Here is an 18,772-nt window from a genome sequence, read left to right as displayed (position 1 = left end):
CCTATTATGAATAAACATGTTTGCAATGACAACTAGAGATCATAGTTTATTAGGCCATGCTTGATTAGCTATGAGTTATAATGGTTCACCTTGCGCGCCAACATGCTATTAAAATGGTTATGATGAGGTATGATAGGGTGGTATCCTCCACTGAATGATTTAAGTGACTTGACTTGGCACATGTTCACGCATGTAGTTGAAACAAAATCAACATAGCCCTCACGATATTTATGTTCATGGTGGATTATATCCTACTCATGCTTGCATTCGGTGTTGATTAATTTTAATGCATGTTCATGACTGTTGTCGCTCTCTAGCTGGTCGCTTCCCAGTCTTTTGCTAGCCTTCACCTGTACTAAGCGGGAATACTGCTTGTGCATCAAAACTCCTTAAACCCCAAAGTTATTCCACATGAGTCCACTATACCTACCTATATACGGTATCTACCTGCCGTTCCAAGTAAATTTGCATGTGCCAAACTCTAAACCTTCAAATAAATATCCCGTTTTGTATGCTCTAATAGCTCATGTATCAACTAGGGCTGCCTATATCTTCCATGTTAGGCGGGTTATTCTCAAGAGGAGTGGACTCCGCTCCTCACTCATGAGATAAATGGCTGGTCACCGGGATGCCTAGTCCCATGCTTTATGTAAACTAAATCAAAATAATTGCAAACAAAACTCCCCCTGGGACTCTTGTTAGTTGGAGGCACTCGTTGTTTCGAGCAAGCCATGGATTGATGCTTGTTGGTGGAAGGGGGAGTATAAACTTTACCATTCTGTTTGGGAACCGCCTATAATGTGTGTAGCATGGAATATATCGCCATCTCTTGGTTGTTATGTTGACAATGAAAGTATACCGCTCAAAATATTATTCACCTCTGTTTTAAAACCGAGCTCTAGCACCTCTACAAATCCCGGTTTCCCTCTGCGAAGGGCCTATCTATTTACTTTTATGCTGAGTCATCATCCTCTTATTAAAAAGCACCAGTTGGAGAGCACCGCTGTCATTTGCATTCATTACTGTTAGTTTACATTGAGTATGACTTGACTGGATCCCTTTTACCATGAATTACAATGTCTAGTCAGTTGTAGGATCTAGAAGTAGATGTGTCTAGAGGGGGGCTGATTAGACACTTAGTGCTAAAGTTGCAATTTTTAGGACTTTTTGGTTTGAGTGGAGTTTTAGGCACAATTTCAACATACACAATACATATCAAGCAAGCATGCAAAGAGTATATGAGCAGCGGAATGTAAAGCATGTAACTTGCAAGAATGTAAGGGGAAGGGTTTGGAGAATTCAAACGCAATTGGAGACACGGATGTTTTCCCGTGGTTCGGATAGGTGGTGCTATCCTACATCCACGTTGATGGAGACTTCAACCCACGAAGGGTAACAGTTGCGCGAGTCCACGGAGGGCTCCACCCACGAAGGGTAATGTTTGCGAGAGTCCACGGAGGGCTCCACCCACGAAGGGTCCATGAAGAAGCAACCACCCACGAAGGGTCCATGAAGAAGCAACCTTGTCTATCCCACCATGGCCATTGCCCACGAAGGACTTGCCTCACTAGCGGTAGATCTTCACGAAGTAGGCGATCTCCTTGCCCTTACAAACTCCTTGGTTCAACTCCACAATCTTGTCGGAGGCTCCCAAGTAACACCTAGCCAATCTAGGAGACACCACTCTCCAAGAAGTAACAAATGGTGTGTAGGTAATGAACTCCTTGCTCTTGTGCTTCAAATGATAGTCTCCCCAACACTCAACTCTCTCTCATAGGATTTGGATTTTGTGGAAAGAAGATTTGAGTGGAAAGCAACTTGGGGAAGGCTAGAGATCAAGATTCATATGGTAGGAATGGAATATCTTGGTCTCAACACATGAGTAGGTGGTTCTCTCTCAAAACATATGAGTTGGAATTGTGTATGTGTTCTGATGGCTCTCTCTACGAATGAAGAGGAGGTGGAGGGGTATATATAGCCTCCACACAAAATCCAACCGTTACACACGATTTACCAATCTCGGTGGGACTGAATCAACAAACTCGGTCAGACCGAAATAGGAAACCTAGTGACCATTAGAGATTTTCGGTGGGACCGACTGGATCAACTCGGTGGGACCGATGTGCTAGGGTTAGGGTAAATCCAAAACTCGGTTTGACCGATTACTCAAACTTGGTGGGACCGATTTGGGTAATAAGTGAAACAGAGAGTTGGCCAAGCAAACTCGGTGGGGCCGATTGCATATCTCGGTGGGACCGAAAATATTTCAATAGGTAACAGAGAGTTTGCAAGCCCATCTCGGTGAGACCGAGATCCCATCGGTGAGACCGAACTGATTAGGGTTTCTGGCAGTGGCTATGATAGGTGAAACTCGGTGGCGCCAGATAGGAATAATCGGTAGGTCCGAGTTTGGCTTTGGGTTTAGGTCATATGTGGAAGTGGGAATGTAGCTGAGGATTTTGGAGCATATCATTAAGCACATGAAGCAAGAGGCTCATTAAGCAACACCTCATCCCTCCTTGATAGTATTGGCTTTTCCTATGGACTCAATGTGATCTTGGATCACTAAAATGTAAAATGAAGAGTCTTGAGCTTGAAGCTTTAGCCAATCCTTTGTCCTTAGCATCTTGAAGGAGTTCCCACAACCTTTAGTCCATGCCACTCCATTGTTGAACTTATCTGAAACATGCTAGATAGAAATGTTAGTCTAACAAGAGATATGTTGTCATTAATTATCAAAACCACCTAGGGAGCACTTGTGCTTTCAATCTCCCCCTTTTTCATAATTGATGGCAACATACATCAAAGCTTTAGATAAAGATATAAAGAACAACAAGTAAAGCTTTGGAAGGACATGTAACAAGCATAGGCTCCCCCTACATGTATGCACTCATGTAAATATGAAATATAGAGGCATGTGAGAGCATAACCATGACAGAGTAGGCAATGTGTTACATGTATCTTGGCCATATGCATCAGAGCAAAAGATTATCAAGGAAAATACCTTCATGCTCATGAGTCCTTCTTGCAAACAGTATGTACATAAGCAAGAACTCCTCATACTCATGATTTTGATGCATATACTTACCTTGTGGTCTTGAGTTAGCTTAGGATGGAATGAACCTGCACAAACAAAGTTAGATAACACAGGTACATCCACTAGCCAGAGCAAAGAAAAGAAACCACAAGAATACCAAGACTGGGATGACATGTAGAGAGTGAATACAAGGTACCACATTGGATTCAACATGTCCCCAAGAATAAATATATGCAATGAATTTGACTGATTTCTTTCCCTTAGGTGTCTTGCTCCTCCAGAATCTTACATGGGATATTGGGAGAAGATAAGGAACAGCATATCAGAGCTGAAAGATACAAATGAACATGTCTTTCCCCCTAAAAAGACATGTGACATCTCTCCTCTTGAACATCAAGCATCAAGCATCTGGGACATCTGGGATCCTTGAGTATTCTCTCCCCCTGGAAGTCTCTCTCTCCCCCTTAATACTTTCTCTCTTGTAGGTTTGGACCTTGAGACTTTTTCTCTCCCTTGATGTGATCTCTCTCTCCTACAAGCTTTGATGTGATCTCTCTCTCCCCCTTTGACATCAATTTCCAAGAAGGGCTTTCTGGAATCCGTCGTATAGGTTTGGTCCTTGAGACTTAGCACAAAGCAATGGATAAAACTACGATGCTTGTAGAGGACAAGATTCATTGAGTAGAGCTAGATCAGAAGAAATATAGAACAAGTGGCAAACTGTTTTTCCTGTTGCGAAGTCGGTGGCACCGAGTGGTATGTTTCGGTGGCACCGAAAAGATTTGGTTGGACCGAAAATTACAAGTCGGTGAAACCGAGTTCACACAGAGAAAAACACTTGTCACCTCAGCTCACTAGACATGTAGGATCTCACAAAGATTTGCAATGAATTACCTGAAGGATTTGCAAGGAATTAAATGCAGAAAATGCAGAACATAAACAGAAAGAAAAGAGAAGAGACTGAAAAATCTAGATGGAGTTTTTTTTGTTTTTGAAAAAAAGAGAAAGAAACTAAACATGCATGAGATACACACAAAAAGAACACAAGAGAACTTCATCTAGAGTTGGGCGGTGACATAGTCACCTATGTTAGAGTATATTGACTTAGGAGTCAAGTGAGAACACTTGATCATAGGTCATACTCATCGTTTAAGCTCAAAATGGGGTTACCATTTTTCATTTAAGCATCTTGATGTATTCACATCTTGTTGAGTTGCTTTGACTCATGTCTTGGAGTAAAGCTTCTCTAAGATGGAATAACATACCTTGGGTGGTGGTGTGGTTCTTGCTCATCTAGTTGAACTTGTGTGGGTGCTCAAGGTTGATGTAGCTCATCAAGAGTTGAGAGTACCACTTGGAGTTTGAGTTCATCTACCTACATGGGTTAGTTCTTGCAAGGAAGAGCACTTGTGTATCCAAAAATGACAATCATGAAGCTCAACATAGAATTTGTCAAAGGATATGTTTGAATGATTTTGTGCTTCCTTGTCTTCAACCGCCATTGTGTAGAGACTTGGTGATGTAGAGATTGCTCAAGATGTGAGTGAATCACAATCTCATGGAATTAGATTCAACCAAGCACCTACATGGGTTAGACAACATGCATGGTACAAATATATCCAAGACATAAGATAGTCATCATAAGAGATATATCATGGATTAGTCATAAGCTCATGTCTTGCATGTATCCAATGGAGTTTCTACTCCAAGTTCGAAGCATCAATGATGTTCAATTCACCTCTCAACCTGCAAAATACTTTCTCATCAAGAGGTTTAGTAAATATATCCGCTAATTGCTTATCAGTGCGAACATGCTTAAGATTAATGTCACCCTTAGCAACATGATCTCGAATGAAATGATGACGAACTTCAATATGCTTAGTTCGAGAATTTTGTACAGGATTATGACCAATTTTGATAGCACTTTCATTGTGACAAAGTAGTGGCACATGTTTCACATAAATCCCATAATCTTTAAGAGTTTGGGTCAACCAAAGTAATTGAGCACAACATGAACCAGCGGCAATGTATTCCGCTTCGGCGGTGGATAAGGATACTGAGTTTTGTTTCTTGGAAGACCAAGACACAAGAGATCTACCAAGAAATTGACAAGTACCCGAAGTGTACTTTCTATCAACCTTGTTTCCAGCATAATCCGAGTCGGAATAGCCAACAAGATCAAAAGAAGACCTCTTAGGATACCAAATGCCAAAATTTGGTGTATGGATTAAATATCTCACTATCCTTTTCACAGCCTTAAGATGACATTCTTTAGGAGCAGCTTGATATCATGCACACATGCACACACTTAGCATAATATCGGGACATGAAGCACATAGGTATAACAATGAACCAATCATAGAGCGATAAACCTTTTGATCAACCGGTTCACCATCTTTGGTCAAATCATTATGTCCACTAGTAGGCATGGGTGTAGACATACCTTTGCATTCTTGCATATTGAACTTCTTGAATAAGTCCTTGGTGTACTTTGTTTGAGAGACAAATGTACCTTCCTTAGTTTGCTTGATTTGCAAACCGAGAAAGAATTTGAGTTCACTCATCATAGACATCTCAAACTTCTCTGACATTAGCTTTCCAAACTTTTCACTAAAGAGAGGGTTAGTTGAACCAAATATGATATCATCGACATAAATTTGGCATACAAATAGTTCTTCCATTAACCCTTTTAGTAAAAAGAGTAGAATCAATTTTACCAATTTCAAAACCACTTGTAATAAGGAACTTGGTCAAGCATTTATACCATGCTCTAGGAGCTTGTTTAAGACCATAAAGAGCTTTGTGAAGTTTGTAAACATGATTTGGTTTCTTAGGATTGATAAAGCCGGGAGGTTGTTTGACATAAACTTCCTCCTCTATTTCACCATTTAGAAAAGCACTTTTAATGTCCATTTGGTACAAGGTGATATTATGGTGATTAGCATAGGCAAGTAAGATGCGAATGGACTCAAGTCTAGCAACGGGAGCATATGTCTCACCATAGTCCATACCTTCGACTTGTGTGTACCCTTGGGCGACGAGACATGCTTTGTTGCGAACCACTTGTCCATCTTCATCTTGCTTGTTGCGAAACACCCATTTGGTACCAATGATGTTGTGGTTGTTGTCGGGCTTCTCAACCAATGTCCAAACTTGGTTTCTCTCAAAATTGTGTAGCTCTTCATGCATAGCGTTTATCCAATCCGGATCTTCCAATGCTTCTTCAACCTTCATAGGTTCAATGCTAGAGATGAATGAATAGTTTTCACAAAAGTTAGCTAAATGAGTTTTTGAGCGAGTGATTCTCCCGGTTTGTATATCATTGAGGATTTGCTCGACGGGATGATCTTTGGCAATTCTTGCTCGAACTCGTGAGAGCTTTTGCTTGGGTCTTCGTTGAACATCTTCTTCATCTTGTTCTTCTTCTTGGCCTTCTTCATTGTTGACGTCGTTGTTCTCTTGTCGTGGTGGAGAAAGAGGTTGTTGTTGTTCGTCTTGATGCATTTCCTTGTCTTCTTCATCTTGGTGTGTCCCACTTGTGGATGCTTCCGTGTCGATTCTTGGTTCACCTTGTCGTGAAGTAGAAGCTTCCACTTGGACGGATGAAGTACTCTCCTTCACCTCTGTTGGAGGAATTTTGCCAATGGACAAGTCTTGGATTGCTTCTGAAGGGTCTTTGTCTCCTACATCAATTGGCAATTGCTCTACTTGCGAGCCATTAGATTCATCAAACTTCCCATCTACCGTCTCTTCAACCTTTCGGGTGAAATTGTTGTAGACACGGTAAGTGTGAGAGTTTGAGCCATAACCAAGTAGAAAACCTTCATGAGATTTAGGAGCAAACTTTGAACGACGATGCTTATCAAGAATGTAGCACTTTGAGCCGAATACTCGAAAGTATCCAACTTGGGGTTTGTTACCGGTGAGAAGCTCGTATGCCGTCTTGCCGAGTAGCTTGTGAAGATATAAGCGATTTGTTGCGTGACAAGCTGTCTCAACCGCTTCTGCCCAAAAGTGCTTCGGCATCTTGTATTCATCAAGCATCGTTCTTGCCATTTCGATGAGCGTCCGGTTCTTCCTCTCAACAACTCCATTTTGTTGAGGTGTGTACGTAGCTGAGAACTCGTGTGAAATCCTGTCTTCGTCAAGAAAGGTATCCACATTTGCGTTCTTGAACTCCGTTCCGTTGTCACTCCGAACCTTCTTAATCTTCACGTCAAACTGATTTTGGGCCTTCCTAGCGAAGTTTCTGAAGATCTTCTGGACCTGCGACTTATCATTAAGAAAGAACACCCACGTAAATCTTGAAAAATCATCAACTATAACTAGACCAAAAGAATTTCCACCGAGACTCTTGTAGGCGTTGGGACCAAAAAGATCCATATGAAGTAGCTTGAGTGGCCTTCTGGTGGTCATGATGTTCTTCACGGGATGCCTTCCTCCAACCTGTTTACCTGCTTGACAAGCACTGCAAAGTCTATCCTTATCAAATATGACATCGTTAACTCCAAGGATATGATTTCCTTTAATAAGCTTGTCAAGGTTTCTCATGCCAACGTGACCTAGTCGTCTATGCCACAACCAACCTTTTGAGGATTTAGCAACAAAGCAAGTTTTAGGTTGTGCCTTTTTAGAGAAATCGACAATGTAAAGATCACCTCTACGCATACCCGTAAAGACCATTTTATGATTGTCTCGACGAAATACTTGGCAATCTACCTCAGTAAATAGGACATTCAAACCTAAATTAGCAAGTCTAGATACTGAAAGTAAGTTGTAGCCGAGAGATTCAACGAGCATGACATTTTGAATGGAACTATCATGTGAGATGGCCACCTTACCAAGGCCAACCACTTTACCCTTTGAATTATCACCAAAGGTGACATATTTTCGAGGGCCGTCATTTTCAGCAAGCTCACGAAACATCTCTTCATATCCGGTCATATGATCAGTACATCCACTATCAAGAACCCATTCCTTTCCTCCTGATTCATATCCCCGAAGATTTGCCATAAGACAAAAATGTCTCATTGCATCATCAAGATCGAAGTCACTATCATCATCATCATCATAGTATCCATGTTCATCATGATCTTGTGACTCATCATTTCCTAGAGAGGGTAATTCATTAGATAAATGATCAGCAAAGTGGTCACTTTTATGAATTCTTATAGCTTCGAATATGATATCACTAATGATTCCAACATCTCCTTTAGCATGCTTAAGATTGGTAAGTTCAAATAGACAATTACCAAAACTAGGATCACTAGGGTTCATCTTACTCAAGGCAATAGATTTATGGAGAATTTCATCCAAAGTTTTCAAGGAATGATCGGGAAATCGTTCCTCAAGAAATTTCCATATAGTATAGGCACAATTAAGAGTAGGCAAACTAGCAATCAAATTTTTGGGCAATCCTCTAATGATGAGCTCAATAGTTCTAAGATTGCGAATCATGTCAATATCTTCATCTAGGGTAGGATGCAAAGGATCAATATGAGGTGCACAAGGGCTAGCAATATACTTGTTCAAATGATATTGATTGAAAATTACAAGCATCTCATTTTTCCACTCATGAAAATACTCTCCATCAAGAATAGGCACTCTATGTCTAAGACTCCCTAAGGTAGACACATCCATCTTCCTCCAATGGTGATTAAACCAAGGCAATGGAGACCAAAGCTCTGATACCACTTGTAGGATCTAGAAGTAGATGTGTCTAGAGGGGGGGTGATTAGACACTTAGTGCTAAAGTTGCAATTTTTAGGCCTTTTTGGTTTGAGTGGAGTTTTAGGCACAATTTCAACATACACAATACATATCAAGCAAGCATGCAAAGAGTATATGAGCAGCAGAATGTAAAGCATGCAACTTGCAAGAATGTAAGGGGAAGGGTTTGGAGAATTCAAACGCAATTGGAGACACGGATGTTTTCCCGTGGTTCGGATAGGTGGTGCTATCCTACATCCACGTTGATGGAGACTTCAACCCACGAAGGGTAACGATTGCGCGAGTCCACGGAGGGCTCCACCCACGAAGGGTAATGGTTGCGAGAGTCCACGGAGGGCTCCACCCATGAAGGGTCCATGAAGAAGCAACCACCCATGAAGGGTCCACGAAGAAGCAACCTTGTCTATCCCACCATGGCCATTGCCCACGAAGGACTTGCCTCACTAGCGGTAGATCTTCACGAAGTAGGCGATCTCCTTGCCCTTACAAACTCCTTGGTTCAACTCCACAATCTTGTCGGAGGCTCCCAAGTAACACCTAGCCAATCTAGGAGACACCACTCTCCAAGAAGTAACAAATGGTGTGTAGGTAATGAACTCCTTGCTCTTGTGCTTCAAATGATAGTCTCCCCAACACTCAACTCTCTCTCATAGGATTTGGATTTTGTGGAAAGAAGATTTGAGTGGAAAGCAACTGGGGAAGGCTAGAGATCAAGATTCATATGGTAGGAATGGAATATCTTGGTCTCAACACATGAGTAGGTGGTTCTCTCTCAAACATATGAGTTGGAATTGTGTATGTGTTCTGATGGCTCTCTCTACGAATGAAGAGGAGGTGGAGGGGTATATATAGCCTCCACACAAAATCCAACCGTTACACACGATTTACCAATCTCGGTGGGACTGAATCAACAAACTCGGTCAGACCGAAATAGGAAACCTAGTGACCGTTAGAGATTTTCGGTGGGACCGACTGGATCAACTCGGTGGGACTGATGTGCTAGGGTTAGGGTAAATCCAAAACTCGGTTTGACCGATTACTCAAACTTGGTGGGACCGATTTGGGTAATAAGTGAAACAGAGAGTTGGCCAAGCAAACTCGGTGGGGCCGATTGCATATCTCGGTGGGACCGAAAATATTTCAATAGGTAACAGAGAGTTTGCAAGCCCATCTCGGTGAGACCGAGATCCCATCGGTGAGACCGAACTGATTAGGGTTTCTGGCAGTGGCTATGATAGGTGAAACTCGGTGGCGCCGGATAGGAATAATCGGTAGGTCCGAGTTTGGCTTTGGGTTTAGGTCATATGTGGAAGTGGGAAAGTAGCTGAGGATTTTGGAGCATATCATTAAGCACATGAAGCAAGAGGCTCATTAAGAAACACCTCATCCCTCCTTGATAGTATTGGCTTTTCCTATGGACTCAATGTGATCTTGGATCACTAAAATGTAAAATGAAGAGTCTTGAGCTTGAAGCTTTAGCCAATCCTTTGTCCTTAGCATCTTGAAGGAGTTCCCACAACCTTTAGTCCATGCCACTCCATTGTTGAACTTATCTGAGACATGCTAGATAGAAATGTTAGTCCAACAAGAGATATGTTGTCATCAATTATCAAAACCACCTAGGGAGCACTTGTGCTTTCATTAGTCCTTGGTCTTTAAAGGTGCTCTGCATTTATGTTTTGCGGTCTCAGAAACGGCTAGCGAGATACCATCTTGTTATATCATGTTATGATTGTTTTGAGAAAGTGTTGTCATCCGAGATTTATTATTTTGGCTCGCTAGTTGATTAAGCTATTGATATGAGTAAACTTGAGACCTATGCGTTATTGCAAATGTGGTTAGTTATAATCCTTGCCGAAAACTTGAATGCTGGCTTTACATATTTACAACAACAAGAGCAAACAGAGTTTGTAAAAGTTTTTCTTTATCACTTTCAGTTTATCAACTGAATTGCTTGAGGACAAGCAAAGGTTTAAGCTTGGGGAGTTGATACGTCTCCGTCGTATCTACTTTTCCAAACACTTTTGCCCTTGTTTTGGACTCTAACTTGCTTGATTTGAATGGAACTAACCCGGACTGACGCTGTTTTCAGCAGAATTACCATGGTGTTATTTATGTGCAGAAACAAACGTTCTCGGAATGACCTGAAACTTCACGGAGCCACTTTTCAGAAAATATGAAAACTACCTGCAAAAGATGGAGGCCAGGGGGCCCACCACCTCTCCACGAGGGTGGGGGGCGCGCCCCCTACCTCGTGGGCCCCCTGTTGCCTCTCTGACTCCAACTCCAACTCCATATATTGAGTTTCGAGGAGAAAAAAATCAGAGAGAAGAAATCATCGCGTTTTATGATACGGAGCCGCCGCCAAGCCCTAAAACCTCTCGGGAGGGCTGATCTGGAGTCCGTTCGGGGCTCCAGAGAGGGGAATCCGTCGCCATCGTCATCATCAACCATCCTCCATCACCAATTTCATGATGCTCACCGCCGTGTGTGAGTAATTCCATCGTAGGCTTGCTGGACGGTGATGGGTTGGATGGGATCTATCATGTAATCGAGTTAGTTTTGTTAGGGTTTGATCCCTAGTATCCACTATGTTCTGAGATTGATGTTGCTATGACTTCGGTATGCTTAATGCTTGTCACTAGGGCCCGAGTGCCATGATTTCAGATATGAACCTATTATGTTTTCATTAATATATGAGTGTTCTTGATCCTATCTTGCAAGTCTATAGTCACCTATTATGTGTTATGATCCGTTAACTCCGAAGTGACAATAATCGGGATACTTATCGGTGATGACCGTAGTTTGAGAGGTTCATGTATTCACTATGTGTTAATGCTTTGTTCCGGTTCTCTATTAAAAGGAGGCCTTAATATCCCTTAGTTTCCGTAAGGACCCCGCTACCATGGGAGGGTAGGACAAAAGATGCCATGCAAGTTCTTTTCCATAAGCACGTATGACTATATTCGGAATACATGCCTACATTATACCAATGAACTGGAGCTAGTTCTGTGTCACCCTAGGTTATGACTGTTACATGATGAACCGCATCCGGCATAATTCTCTATCACCGATCCATTGCCTACGAGTTTTCCATATATTGTTCTTCGCTTATTTACTTTTCCATTGCTATTGCTATCATCACTACAAAATACCAAAAACATTACTTTTACTATTGTTACCTTTTGCTACCGTTACCACTACTATCATATTACCTTGGTACTAAACACTTTGCTGTAGATATTAAGTTTCCAGGTGTGGTTGAATTGACAACGCAGCTGCTAATACTTGAGAATATTCTTTGGCTCCGCTTGTGTCGAATCAATAAATTTGGGTTGAATACTCTACCCTCGAAAACTGTTGCTATCCCCTATACTTGTGGGTTATCATTTCCTTGCCACCATCATGTGGGACACCCGATTATCGGGATTACTCCCCATCGCTCTTGCATGTTCCGCACACCTGTTCTTTTGCACCAGCTCTTCCATGAATTGCTGGATCATCGGATATGTTACCGTGGCACCATTTCCGCTGTAGTTGCCGTGGCACCCTTTTCATTCCGCCACGGCGACAAATGCTTCATAACATGCTCATGTTAACTTTTTCATAAAAATTGCTTAATACTTGCATATGCCATCTGCATCATGATAACAACATATAATTTTTTTAAATTTTGTGTTTGCATTAAATTGCTAAATGCACATGAGGGTTTACCGGAATTTGTTGTTTGATGTTTCCGGCCTCACTTAAAATTGCCTAAAATGTGTAGTTTACTTTTGCCTCACCTCTTGCCATGTTAAACAACATTTAATATTGTTGTGTACATAAACAGGAGAGAACTAAATAATCAAATGTGGTGTTTCGTCAATATGCAACTCGTTGCATATTGAGCTCCACTTAACTTGTAGTATTGTTTGTTGCACTTTGCCATGTCATGCTTCTTTGAACCGAACATGCATCATTCTTGGTTGTGCATCATGCCATGGTTATGTGATGGTTGTTTACTATGTTGCTTACTTCTTTCTGGGTTGCTTCTATCGTTAGCTTCGGTTTCATTCCGGAATTGTGAGGATTCGTTCGACTATGTTCGTTTGACTTCTTCATGGACTCGTTCTTCTTCCTTGTGGGATCTTAGGCAAGATGACCATACCCTCGAAATCACTTCTATCTTTGCTTGCTAGTTGTTCTTTCTATTGCTATGTCGCGCTACATACCACTTGTTTATCATGCCTCCCATATTGCCATGACAAGCCTCTAACCCACCTTTCCTAGCGAACCATTGTTTGGCTATGTTACCGCTTTTGCTCAGCCCCTCTTATAGCGTTGCTAGTTGTAGGTGAAGTTGAAGTTTGTTCCATGTTGGAACATGGATATGTTGGGATATCATTATTATATCTTATTTACTTTAATGCATCTATATACTTGGTAAAGGGTGGAAGGCTCGTCCTTATGCCTGGTGTTTTGTTCCACACTTGCCGCCCTAGTTTCCGTCATACCGGTGTTATGTTCCTTGATTTTGCGTTCCTTACGCGGTTGGGTGTTATGGGAACCCCTTGACAGTTCGCTTTGAATAAAACTCCTCCAGCAAGGCCCAACCTTGGTTTTAACATTTGCCACCTAAGCCTTTTCCCTTGGGTTCCGCAGACTCAAGGGTCATCTTTATTTTAAACCCCCAGACCAGTGCTCCTCTGAGTGTTTGTCCAACCTGTCAGCCGCTGGTGGCCACCAGGGGCAACTCTGGGCTGGCCTACCGGAAGTTTGGACAATCCGGTGGGCCCTAAGAACGAGATACATGTGACTCCTATCGGGATTTGTAGGCACATCATGCGGCTTTGCTGGTCTTGTTTTACCATTGTCGAAATGTCTTGTAACCGGGATTCCGAGATTGATCGGGTCTTCCCGGGAGAAGGAATATCCTTCGTTGACCATGAGAGCTTGTGATGGGCTAAGTTGGGACACCCCTACAGGGTATAAACTTTCAAGAGTTGTGCTCGCGGTTATGTGGCAGATGGGAATTTGTTAATATCCGGTTGTATAGAACTTGACACTTAACTTAATTAAAATGAATCAACCGCGTGTGTAGCCGTCATGGTCTCTTTTCGGTGGAGTCTAGGAAGAGAACACGGTCTTGTGTTATGTTTGAACGTAAGTAGTTTCAGGATCACTTCTTGATCACTTCTACCTTCTTGACCGTTGTGTTGCTTCTCTTCTCGCGCTCATTTGCATATGTTAGCCACCATATATGCTAGTGCTTGCTACAGCTCCACCTCACTACCCCTTTCCTACCCATAAGCTTAAATAGTCTTGATCTCGCGGGTGTGAGATTGCTGAGTCCTCGTGACTCACGGATACTTCCAAACAGTTGCAGGTGCCGAGGATACCAGTGCAGGTGACGATACTGAATTCAAGTGGGAGCTTGATGAAGATCTTGATTGTTATTTTGTTTTGTTTCCTGTTGATGAGTAGTGGAGCCCAGTTGGGACGATCGGGGATCTAGCATTTGGGGTTGTCTTCTTTTATTTTGGTTCTGTAGTCAGACCTTGATTGTTCTATGGATGATGTATGTTTACTTGTTATTTGTGTGAAGTGGCGATTGTAAGCCAACTCTGTATCCCTTTCTTATTCGGTACTTGGGATTGTGTGAAGATTACCCCACTTGCGACTAAACCACCATGCGCTTATGCCTCTAAGTCGTGCGTCAACACGTGGGAGATATAGCCGCATCGTGGGTGTTACATCCTGGTTACCGGCCATTTTCTCGTGAACGATGAGTGGAGTCCACTCATCATGAGAATAACCCACCTAGCATGGAAGATATTGACTGCCCTAGTTGGTACATGACCTATTCGGGCATACAAAACAGATTATCATTTGAAGGTTTAGAGTTTGGCACATGCAAATTTACTTGGAACGGCAGGTAAATACCGCACATAGGTAGGTATGGTGGACTCATATGGAATAGCTTTGGGGTTTATGGAAGTGGATGCACAAGTAGTATTCCCGCTTAGTACAAGTTAAGGCTAGAAAAATACTAGGAATTGACCAACTAGAGAGCGACAACAGTCATAAACATGCATTGAAATTAACCAACATTGAGTGCAAGCATGAGTAGGATATAAATCACCATGAACATAAATATCGTAGAGGCTATGTTGATTTTGTTTCAACTACATGCGTGAACATGTGCCAAGTCAATCCACTCGAATCATTTGGAGGAGGATACCATTCCATCATACTACATCACAACCATTTTAAAAGCATGTTGGCACGCAAGGTAAACCATTATAAAGTCCTAGCTAATTAAGCATGGCATGAGTAACTATAATCTCTAGTGGTCATTGCAAACATGTTTCATTCATAATAGGCTGAATCACGAATGATGAACTAATCATATTTACAAAAACAAGATAGGTCAAGTTCATACCAGCTTTTCCTCATCTCAATCATTTCATCATATATCGTCATTATTGCCTTTCACTTGCACGACCGAACGGTGTGGATAATAATAATAGTGCACGTGCACCGGTGGAATCTGCAAACATTTATCCAAAGGAGAAGAGAAGGTAATATGGGCTCTTTGTTAGATAAACAATAATGCATATTAGAGCCACTCAACATTTTCATCGTGGTCTTCTCCTCATGACCCCCAAAGAAAAGAAAAGAATTTCAAAGAAACACACTGAAATATTTTTGGATTTTTTGTTTTTCTAAAGAAAGAAAAACAAGAACGAGGAAAACTATTTACACGGGAAAGCTCCCAACAAGCAAAAGAAGAACAAGAAATCTTTTTGGATTTTCTATTAATACTACAACTAAGTAAACACAGAAAGTAAACTAAACTACAACTATTTTTTTGGTTTTCCTTAAGGTTTAACAAACGCGCAAGAAGAAAGCAAAAAAAAAAGAAATAAACTAGCATGGATATTGCAATGAAAAAGTATGAACACCGACAACTGAAATGAATGTAATGTCGGTGAGAAATACATACTCCCCCAAGCTTAGGCTTTTGGCCTAAGTTGGTCTATGGCCACGACTGGCCTGGCGGATATCCAAAGTTGAAGTCGGGTTGTACTGAGATGCAGCGGCTACTGCTTGGCGAGCTGCCTCCTAGAGGTGTGCAGCCTGCGATGTTCGCCCATACTCGTTCGCCTCCTCTCTAGATATAAAATATCGCCCATTTTCCTGAAAGTTAAAGAAAGCAGGAGCAGGAAGAGTAACATGGACGACGCGACGCCTATCAAAGATTAGTCGGTACTAGAGGAACTGTTTGTTCCTCTTAAGAAACTGGTAGCGTACCATAGCCTCATAATCTAGAAAAGCAGGTGGCAACCCAATATCATACCCCCTTACGGGTGTCGGTGTCAAAACCGACGGATCTTGGGTAGGGGGTCCCGAACTGTGCGTCTAAGGTTGATGGTAACAGGAGAAAGTGGACATGATGTTTACCCAGGTTCGGGCCCTCTCTATGGAGGCAATACCCTACTTCCTGCTTGATTGATCTTGATGAATATTAGTATTACAAGAGTCGATCTACCTTGAGATCGTAATGGCTGAAACCCTAAAAATCTAGCCTATGTGATTATGATGATTGTCTCTACGGACTAAACCCTCCGGCTTATATAGACACCGGAGAAGACTAGGGTTATACAAAGTTGGTTACAGAGAAAGGAATCTTCATATCCAAACGCCAAGCTTGCCATCCACGCCAAGGAGAGTCCCATCCGGACATGGGTGAGAGTCTTCGGTCTTGCATCTTCGTAGCCCATCAGTCCGACCCATGTCCAACAGGCCGGACACCCGAGGATCCCTTAGTCCAGGACTCCCTCAGTAGCCCCCGAACCAATCTTCCAATGACGATGTGTCCGGCGCGCAGGTTGTCTTCGACATTGCAAGGCGGGTTCCTCCTTCGATTACTTCAAAGTCCCAGACTTAAAGAGCAATATTTGGCTTTCCATTTAATGCCGTGCCCATCGGCTTCCACGCCTTGCTGACTTCAGCCTCCACGTGTCGAGCAAATATGAGAGGTTGGGGTATTTTTGCACATATCACCCTGACCATACAAGAAAGGCACCTATTTAAAGTGATTAGATCTCAGATCCATTCCACGCCCTGCGAAAAAATCCTCAGAGCTCGCTAGGAGAAACCACTCCAACATGGCTAGCTTCCCAGCTCTTCCTCCCGCCCCCACGGCTCCAAAAAGGTGATTGGGAGAGATGTTCCGTTTCTCATGGTCAGCCGACGAAGCTGCAAAAATAGGGCTTTCTTCCCCCCGCGGATATAGTCCCCGTCCGAGTAGGATCGACATCCTTCAACGGCGGGGTTCAGGCGGAGAATTTCCCTAGTCCATCTAGGGGGGAATGAGTGTGCTTCATTACCTACCTGCTAAGGGGTGTCGGATTTCCAATCCACCCATTCCTTTGAGGACTTCTAGAGTATTATGGCCTCCAACTGCACAATTTAACTCCTGCCTCCATCCTGCACATTGCAGGTTACGTTGCTCTTTGTGAGCTATTCCTGAGCTGTGAGGCCCATTTTTAATTATGGAGGAACCTGTTCTGCCTCGTCCCTCGTAACCAAGGGGGGTCAATATTCAAAGTGGGAGGAGCTGAGGTATGGCGCATCGTCAGGACCGGATACCTGTCCGGCACGCCGAAGAAGGCATCCGAAGAGTGGCCTTCCGAATGGTTCTATATTGAAGACGACACTCTTCCTGACTCAGTCCGGATGGGTCTCCCCGATTTTTCAAGCGCTCCATTGATGAAACGCCACAGCTGGCGCCCTCGGAGCCTCAAGGAGAAGGATAGTGCAGAAGTCAGTCAGTTGATGGGCAAGATTAAGATGCTCGCCCAGTTCGGAGTATCAATAATTGAGGTAATGGTGATTTCTACAGTGCGGGGGGGGGGGGCAACCACTCCAATACAGAGGACTTCCCATGTGGCACTATAATGGGGAAGATGATGCCTCACGCTACGGTCGGAAGGGTCCGAAAACCCCCGCCGCTTTAGCCAAAATATTGGATGAACTGTACAAAGGGGAGAAGAAGGAGTTCACTCATCTCCAATGTCGAGATGGATTTTGCATGTATAATCCTCCTAGCTGGGTAAGTTCCAATTCCGCCATTTTACTCAATCCTCTCCCTGAATCATTTCTAATGGATAGTAACCTATCCACACACAATAGGAATGGCGGAAGGCTACCGAGGGGATCCATGGCCCCGACCCCAGCCGGAGGGTCACAACCGGGACCTTGACCCCGGATTCGAAGAGGATCCAGACATATTTGTGGAGCTTGAAAACTGTGTGTTCTACCAGATGAGCTATGATGGTACGGAAGTGCCCATCATTGCCAATTATCCCGGCCTCCTCCCTACTTCACATGTAAGTAATTTTAACAGACACCTTATTCGAAAGAGCTTCCTTATTCGTGCTCCAAAGGGGAGGCACTCGACGCTGCAATGCGCACCAGAAGCATCTCCGAGGAGAGCGGCACCCACGCCGAGCACGTCTTCGAAGAGAAAGGCCATCGATAATACGGCAGAACCTTCATCAAAGAGGTAAGGCTTTCTTTTTAAAAATACGCCTCCTAGTCAGCATCAAATCATGATGTCATCCGCTGCATTCTATCAGGAAAAGTGTCCGCCGGACTATGTCCGGGGATCTTGCCGGTTGTGCCTCCACTAGTCACATTCCAGACCCTGCCCTAAGGACGGGGGCTGACAAGGGAGTGGCGCCGGACTGTCCTTCCGCAGAGGATTCAGATGATATGTCCGTCACAAACTCTAAAGTGGAGAGCGCCATGAATCATCGTCGTCGTAGGGGCGTTCTCCGTGACCCCGGCTTTTCAAAGGAGGCATTCGATGCCTTCAGCTCGGCCGATGCGTACATCCGAGCTGCTCGGGATGGACTTGCCAGAGCAACGGACCAGCATCTGAAATATATGCAGGTAAGTGTAGATTTAATAATCACATACTAGTAGCCCCTGAGACTTAAAGCAGTTGATACAACT

The sequence above is a fragment of the Triticum aestivum genome, chromosome 6A (assembly GCF_018294505.1).
Source record: "Triticum aestivum cultivar Chinese Spring chromosome 6A, IWGSC CS RefSeq v2.1, whole genome shotgun sequence".
Classification (NCBI taxonomy): Eukaryota; Viridiplantae; Streptophyta; class Magnoliopsida; order Poales; family Poaceae; genus Triticum; species Triticum aestivum.
The sequence above is the reverse complement of the archived record's forward strand: the minus strand, read 5'-3'. Positions refer to the sequence as shown.